Consider the following 7,856-nt stretch of genomic DNA (forward strand, 5'->3'; position numbering starts at 1 on the left):
CCCCCCCCCCCGCACCTCCTGCCGCCCCAGCCCTGGGCTCTCCCCCAAAGAAGGAATTGGGGGGACTAAATGGACGGTGCACCTCTCTAGCTGAAGCCTAGCAAGGGAGATATGTGGATCCCACTAGAATTTAAAATGAAAAGTAAGGGAGGGGAGGCTCTGGACCTGGGCAGTTTTAGATACAGTACCAGGCATGTAGGAGTATTTCCACTTCTGAGCCATGGAAGCAGAAATTGACTTTTCCTTTCCAGATTTAGCTAATATTCAGAAAGGGAATCTAGCACCTGCCTTCCAGATTTGAACACCCTCAAAATTCAGGAGTGCTCAAGCTCAATTTGGGCAGCTGTTACTTCATTTCTCCCAAATCAAATATACTGATCCACTGTGACTTGCTGTAGAAAAAGTAGAATAAAGTGAGCAAGAAATGCTTCCCGGTGGTTATTAGGACTGGAATTGCTATTTTCAACAGCCATTCCTTGTTTTTTTTTTTTTTTAAGTTTTAGATTTATTTGTTTAAAAGGAAGACCGTGATAGTGCATTCCCCATAGAAACAAAGAATGGAACAAAAGAATAATAAAGGCACCTCAACTTTTCCTCATTTATGTAGGACAGTCTTATAATATGCATCCAGATATCCTTCAATCACACAAGCTGAAAATTGTTCCACTTTACTGCAGTTCTGTAACCATATGGGAATCAATCCTGTCTGTGTTCTGTGCACATCCAAAATTCCTGCTGAATGACCCGCCCTGGGAGCGAGTTACCAGTGACCCAGGACTGGGGCGGCAGGAGGGTGCAGTTGGGGTGGGGGGGAAGCCCAGGGCTGGGGTTGGGGGCAGCCCAAAATTTTTTTGCTTGGGGCAGCAAAAAACCTAGAGCCGGCCCTGGCTGCAGGAGGGGGACCTGGGCTGTTTTCAGTCCCCCTGGGGCCCAGGAGTACCCCACACAGATCCCCACTGCCCAGCGCCATCCCCAGAGACCCCCTGCCCTGCCTGCCCCCCAGCCACACTCACCGGCCCACTGGGCAGGGGCTATTGGCCTTGCCTGAGCTGAGCCAGCATCACAGCTGGGGCCAGTCGGGGGCCTGCCCGGGCCAGGCTCCTTCAAAAGCCTCTTGCCTGGGGCCCAGATGAGCCCCCCCCAATGCTGGCCGAGAATGACCTGGCCCATGCACTGGTCACAGGTGGCTCAGCCCGGGAGGTGGCGGGCAGAGCAAAACCGCCCAGAGCTGGGGAGCGGGGCAAACAGACCCCTGTGTAGGCTGACCAGATAGCAAATGTGAAAAATCGGGATGGGGGGAGGGTAATAGGAAGCTATATAAGCAAAAGCCCCAAATATCGGGACTGTCCTTATAAAATCGGACATCTGGTCACCCTATCCCTGTGGGACGTCACCACCGACAGCCCCCCTAACCCAGCCGGCGGAGGAGCGAGTGGGCGAAGGGGATGGGATGTGACGGGGATACCTGGGCTGGCCAGATAGCCTAGAGGAGCACGGGGCAGGGGCTGGAGAGGAGAGGAGCCAGCCTGCGGTGGCCCCTCGGCTGGCAGTGCAAGTGAAGTGCAGTGCCTGGCTGGCTGATTGGTCCCTGTTGAGCATGGGCCCGGTGCCAGGGCGGCTCTGGTACCATTGTAAACCCAGTACTGCCTCTGATTTATTAGGGCAATGCTCTAGCCTCCGAGCTATAGAGCCAGGAGTTAAAAGCCTGGATGTATTTTGGTTGCTATCCAGCATGAATTGTTTGTTCCTGGGTTTTTTTTTGTTTTTGGTCTGAGCTGACTCAGAAGCAAGCAGGAGGCAGTCTCTGAACAGCTAGAAACCTTTCCCCACGCTCCTACTTCCAGCCCCTTGTCTCATCTTTCAGTCACTCCCCATTTAGAGACCTCCCTTCCCTGACTGTCAAAGAGACTCCTCATCCCCAACTCCCAATAAAGGGAGGTCTTCCTTACCCCCGTGGCAGAAAAGTGCAGGAAGAATCATGCTGTGGAAACCACTCAACCACATGCCTCATTTGGAACCGGATGTACGCAATCCGCAGCAGAGACAAAAACAAAACAAAACGCCAAAACCAAATAGAGCACAGTGCTGTGTTAAACATAAACTACTAAAAAAAATAAAGGGAAAACAGCATTTTTCTTCTGCATAGTCAAGGTTCAAAGCTGTATTAAATCAATGTTCAGTTGCAAACTTTTGAAAGAACAACCACAACGTTTTGTTCAGAGTTATGAACATTTCAGCGTAACAAACAACCTCCATTCTGAGATTGGCATAGAGTAATAGAGTTTAAGGGCAGAAGAGACCATTAGATCGTCTAGTCTGATCTTGTCGGCAAGAGAATTTTAGTCTCTCTTTTAAAAAAGTTCCATGTAAGGACCAGAGAGAGCCCCACTCCCCCCGGCCCCTCCCGATTCTTTGACCGAATATATCCCCTCCCCTGACCCTGTCACTGGAAGCTAGTCTAAAGGAAGATTTACAATGTGCAATGACTGCCATCTCCTGGAGATAGATGGTAGAAACATCAGCTCAGGTCATTTATTTCAAGCAGATTTTACAGCTTGTTCTTTGTTCTCCCAAGACAAATGACAACCTCCCAGCTGCCTTTTGGGAAGGGTGGGGAGCAGAAACTGAGGAGATTTTATATCAATATTCATTTTTTAGACAGGATGTAGGGGGATTTGAGATTGATTCTGAACAATTAGGAAAAAAAGACAAAACTAGGGGTTTTATATAAATAAATATATGACAATTAGAGAGAAAAGGAGAAAAAAGAGGAGAAAAATGCAGGGAGAAAAGGAACAATGTTTAATGGGTTTTAATTACAATATTAAAAAATTAGAGAGGGTAGGAACCAAGTCTTACATGATTTTTATATCACTATCCAACTAGAGAGAAAACAAGGAAAATCTGAAGGAACTTTATACTAATATTCCAGGTTTTGCAAGGAACAGGACTATTACAGAGGAAAATGTATAACCGTGTTTGATAAGCAGAAAGGAATGGGGATAAATCCAAGGGGATTTAATATACCAACTTGATAATCATTGATATTTGTGTTTGTTTTGATAATCAGTGAGAAACCAAGGCAAAATATGAGTGGAATGAGAATTAGGGAAAAAATGGGGTGAAATTTGAGAGGATGTAACACCAATATTCAGTAATGATAGAGAAAATTTCCCCTTTGCCAGCCATTCACAAATGATTGGGAGGGGATGTTGGTACCAGACTGTGCCGGAAGGTTCCGTGACAGTTGGGCGAGGGTAGCAGGGGAGGAAGGGCAGTTGGTTGGCAGTTAGGAGATGGGGTTGGAGTGGGCAGCGTGCACTGGGTACATCACCACCTGGAGGGTGAATGCTGTTAGGCGTGTTGAATGTTAAATAGTGGGCAAGTGGCTTTAATCAGCAAACACATTGGTACATGAGGGCAAAATTGATCACGGGAATTTAAACCCTCTGCTCCTGCACCACCCTGTGAAATAATGACTCCGACGCATTGTTTTCCTCCAAAACTAAGTCAAGTGGCTTCAGGTTAAAATTAGAAGGGGAAAAATCCCCCAAATTTAGGGGATTTTATATTGCTATTCGACAGAGAAAAAAAGGGTCCAACTTTTAAGAGCATTTTATATAGCATTAAAGAATTAGTGAGAAAAGTGAATTTTAACAGGATTTAATATCAAAATTCAAGGATTAGAGAGGAAAAGGATCAAATCTGAGGTGATTTTATGTTAATATTTAATTACTTGTGAGAAAAAGGGCAAAATCTGAGGGCGTTCTAGATGAGTTTTTGGAAATTAGATTGAAAAGAGGCCAAATGGAAAGGATTTCAGATCAGTAACTGAGAATTAGAGGAGAAGAAGGGGTTTAATCTGATGTGACAGTTGATCAAAGATACTTCAACTCATCATTTCCACATCCACTATGTGGGGAAATGCTTCAGGCCAGCTGTTTTCTGCCAAAAGCAGAAGTAGCCGGACTTAGTAATGGAAAAGGGGAAAAGCTCCCACACTACCCATATTTTGAATTACAGAGAAATGGGGAAAAAGCTGAGTGGGTTTTAGGATAATAGTTAAAAATAGAAAAGTGTCAACATCTGAGGGAAATTTTGATCAACATTTTATAATTAGAGAGAGTGGGGAAAAATCTGAGAGACTTTAATGTTCAATGGTAAGAAGGAAAGGATCACATCTGAGATGATTTTATATCAATATTTGATAATGTGAAAGAAAATCCCCTCAATTTAATGAAAAGGAAGAAATTTAATTTCTCATAATTTCCGTGACAGTTGGGATAAGGCAGCACAGCAGCTCTAAGATAGGGTTCAGGCAGGTGATTTAGCACATTGAGAATGAGAGAGAAAAAGGGTTTAGTCTGAGGAGAAAATGAACATGGGAGGGTTTAACCCCCACTAGCCCCCCCCCTCCACAATCTGAGGCAATGAATCATGACAGTAGTTTTCCTTGAAAAGCAGAAGTGGCTACATTTTAGTGTTGGAGGAGGGGAATTGCTTCAAAATAAAAGGTATTTTTATCTATATTTGAAAATTAGAACAGAGCAAAATGTGAGGGGATTTTATGCCAGTATTTAAAAATGTGGGGGAGGGGTGGAAGTCAACATCAGAAGGGATTTTAGATCAATATTCAATAATGCGAGTATGGGGCAAAATATGAGGAATTGTAAATCAGTGTTGAATAATTAAAAGGAAAGAAGCCAAATCTGAGGGATTTTAGGTTGCTATTAAATCCCCTTCTCCAACCATTCATTCACACAGGGAGCTGTGGGTGGTGCTGCTTGAACAGCAGAAGAGAAGGGAAGTTGGAACCAGACTGGGCTCTGGCAGGTCGGAGTGAGCAGCAGCTAACACAGATAGGTAGGGGGCAGCTTCTACACTCTATGTGGGATAATGATTCAGGCCAACTGTTTCAAACTGTCTGTAATCAAAAATGGGGGGGGGGGAGAAAACCCCATAGTGGGGGGATTTTATGACAATATTCGTTAATTAGGGTTTGTCTACACAGAGACTGTCAGGAAAATTGACCCAAACAGTGTGAATTTAAAGTGGACTAGTTAAACCACTTTACACAGCCACCTGGATGCCCTTACACAGAATTAGAGTGCCTTTAGCTTAATTCACTTCCAAAGTTAAATAAACTGAATTACAATTATTTTAATTCTGAATAAGAGCTTCTACACAGGGGTTTAATAAGGTGTACTTAAGCCACTGTGAAAGTTAATTCGGATTAACTTTCCTGAGTGTTTCTGTGTTTACAAAACCTTATAGGAAAATAGAACAAGATTCAGGGTGGTTTTAGATCAATATTGGATAATTACAAAGAAAAAGAGGGGAAATTTAAGCAGATTTTATATCAGTAAGGTTATATCACTAAAATGTGACAATGAGAGAAACTGAGCAAAATCTGGGGATTTTAAATCAATATTTTTCAGTAAGTCTTGATCTTGAATCCATTTATGCAAATGAGTAACTTTACACACATGAGTAGTTCCATTGAGTGCAATGGGAATTTGGCCTAAATAAGGTTTAAATAAATACCAAACATGGACTTCAGAATTTGGCCTAATAGAAGAATTTCAGCAAAGTGTATTTAATTTCTCCATTTTTGATCTCTTTCAGGTATACACACTGGAACCTGTCCCCACTGCAGTTGCTGACATCCTGCTCTGATAATGCACCAGGTGAGGGAGGTGAGTACAGCTCCTTACCGGCATCAAGAGGTGTTGGGTCTGTGAGAAGTAGATCTACACACTGCTGCACTCCTAGGATATGTCTACACAGCAGCTGGGAGGGTGATTCGCAGTTTGACTAGACATACATGAGCTAGTTCTGCTTGAGCTAGTGCACTAAAAATAATAGCAGTGTAGCCAATGTAGCTCAGGCTAGCCACCCACCTACATACACAGAGGGTTGGGTGGGATTGTACTCAGGTGGCTAGCCTAAGCCACCACCCATTCTGCCATAGCAACACTGCTATTATCAGTGTGCTACCTTGAGCAGAGCTAGTGTGTATACGTGTACCCAAGCTGGGAATCACCCTCTCAGCTGCTGTAGAGATGTATCCTCAGACCATCTGCTGCCTTTCCCCCACCCTCCATCAATCTCTTTCTGGATATATCTACAATGCAAAAAAAATTAGCTAACTTTGACTAAAATAACAGTGAAAACAGGGCAACTCATCTTTTAACTCATGTTATAAGCTCAAATTCAACCATAGGCTTCCCTATAGGCTGTAACTCAAACTGCTAACTTCATTTCATAATGGAGATATCCCATCTCCTAGAACTGGAAGGGACCTTGAAAGGTCATCGAGTCCAGCCCCCTGCCTTCACTAGCAGGACCAAGTACTGATTTTGCCCCAGACCCCTAAGTGGCCCCCTCAAGGATTGAACTCACAACCCTGGGTTTAGCAGGCCAATGCTCAAACCACTGAGCTATCCCTCCCCCCTTCTCTCTCCCACACACACTCGCATACATACCTTTCACTGCTATGGACAGAGCACCAGCAGCGACCAGCTTTAAAATCAAGTCATCTCATCTTCGTTCAGAAAACCCTGGGTCGTGAAAGAATCACACCTCTTCTCCTCTCTGCTAGTTCCCTCCATTTTACTGTCTACCTCTCCCATTGCAATGTAATCAGGTACCTGCCAGTTAACTCTAAATACGTGTGTGACGTTGCACTCTATATGATTTTATGAAAATATGCTAATGAGTTTGAATATAATGTAACTGAAATATGCTTCATGCAAAAGGTCTCTTGTAAGGTATCATTACAAAGCTTATAATCTACAGAGTGTGGTCATCCTATTTGTATAAATGTATCACTCTTGTATCTGAAACTAGAAATATGAAATATAACTCTGAGGGCCTATTGTAATTATGCAAAGTGTGGGCCATTAATGGTGGTTTGGAATCTTGATGACTCCCATTAATCAGGACAATTGTCTGTAGATGGCTCTGTTTTACTGGTAAGTCTTCCTGTATACCTGTGCGCTGGCAAGTGGGTAATGAAGTCTTACAGTGACATGTGATCATGTCACCTGACCTGGAATCCATCTTTAAACTGGTGCTTTTCCATTGAGAAGGAGGGATGGGAACCCAGAGGGACAAAGGATTCCCAACTTATGCAAAAGATATATAAATGGGTGGAAGAGAACAAAGGAGGCAGCCATCATGAGAAATCACCTGGCTACCACCTGAGCTGGAACAAGGGCTGTACCAGTGGGATCAATCTGGGTTGACTCCAGACAAGAGTCCCACCTGCTCAAAACCCACCCTGATACCCAGACTAGTGCTCTTTATCCATTCAACATCCCAAGCCCTTAGAAGAGGCCAGTGTCCTGAGGGTTAGCAGGTTTTCCATTCACCCTTCAGCTGGGAGATTTCTGATAGTTTGCTAATGTTAGTATGGACATATAGCGACCGCTGATAGTAGAAGGTATTGTATCTTTTATTACCCTAAGTAAAACATTGGTTGATGCTGATGCTTTAGCATCAGTTGTGGAAAGACATTCTTGGCCAGTACATTTGAAATTGATCCAAAGAAACTCCCCTTCCACATACATACAGTAGCCTAAGTCATTGTTGCAGCAGGTTACTAATCTTGTTATTTAATATTCATATTAATATCGTGACCAGGTGTCTGACAAGATTGAACCCCATTATGGTAAACATATATAAAGACATTCTCCCAGCCCTTAAGACCTTGTAGTCTAAGAAGACAAGTGACATAGGAAAAATGTTGGTGAGCATATGCAATCAAATATATACAATCATTATATACATAGATACATGTTAAGACAAATAAAACTATTATCCTAAACAGATAAAGTGCCAGTTCACCCCACAAG

General features: G+C 43.4%; 1 protein-coding gene across 1 annotated transcript in view; it reads left to right on the plus strand.

The window, feature by feature from the left end:
• Positions 1-4,850, plus strand: part of LOC117870440 (E3 ubiquitin-protein ligase TRIM39-like) — a 44,046-nt gene extending 39,196 nt beyond the window's left edge. The window contains exon 9 of the transcript XR_004643980.1: positions 4,765-4,850. The gene's annotated coding sequence lies outside the window, so the exon portion shown is untranslated. The remainder of the gene's footprint in view (positions 1-4,764) is intronic.
• The last annotated feature ends 3,006 nt before the right edge of the window (positions 4,851-7,856 follow it).

Source organism: Trachemys scripta, unplaced genomic scaffold (assembly GCF_013100865.1).
Source record: "Trachemys scripta elegans isolate TJP31775 unplaced genomic scaffold, CAS_Tse_1.0 scaffold_28, whole genome shotgun sequence".
Taxonomy (NCBI): Eukaryota; Metazoa; Chordata; order Testudines; family Emydidae; genus Trachemys; species Trachemys scripta.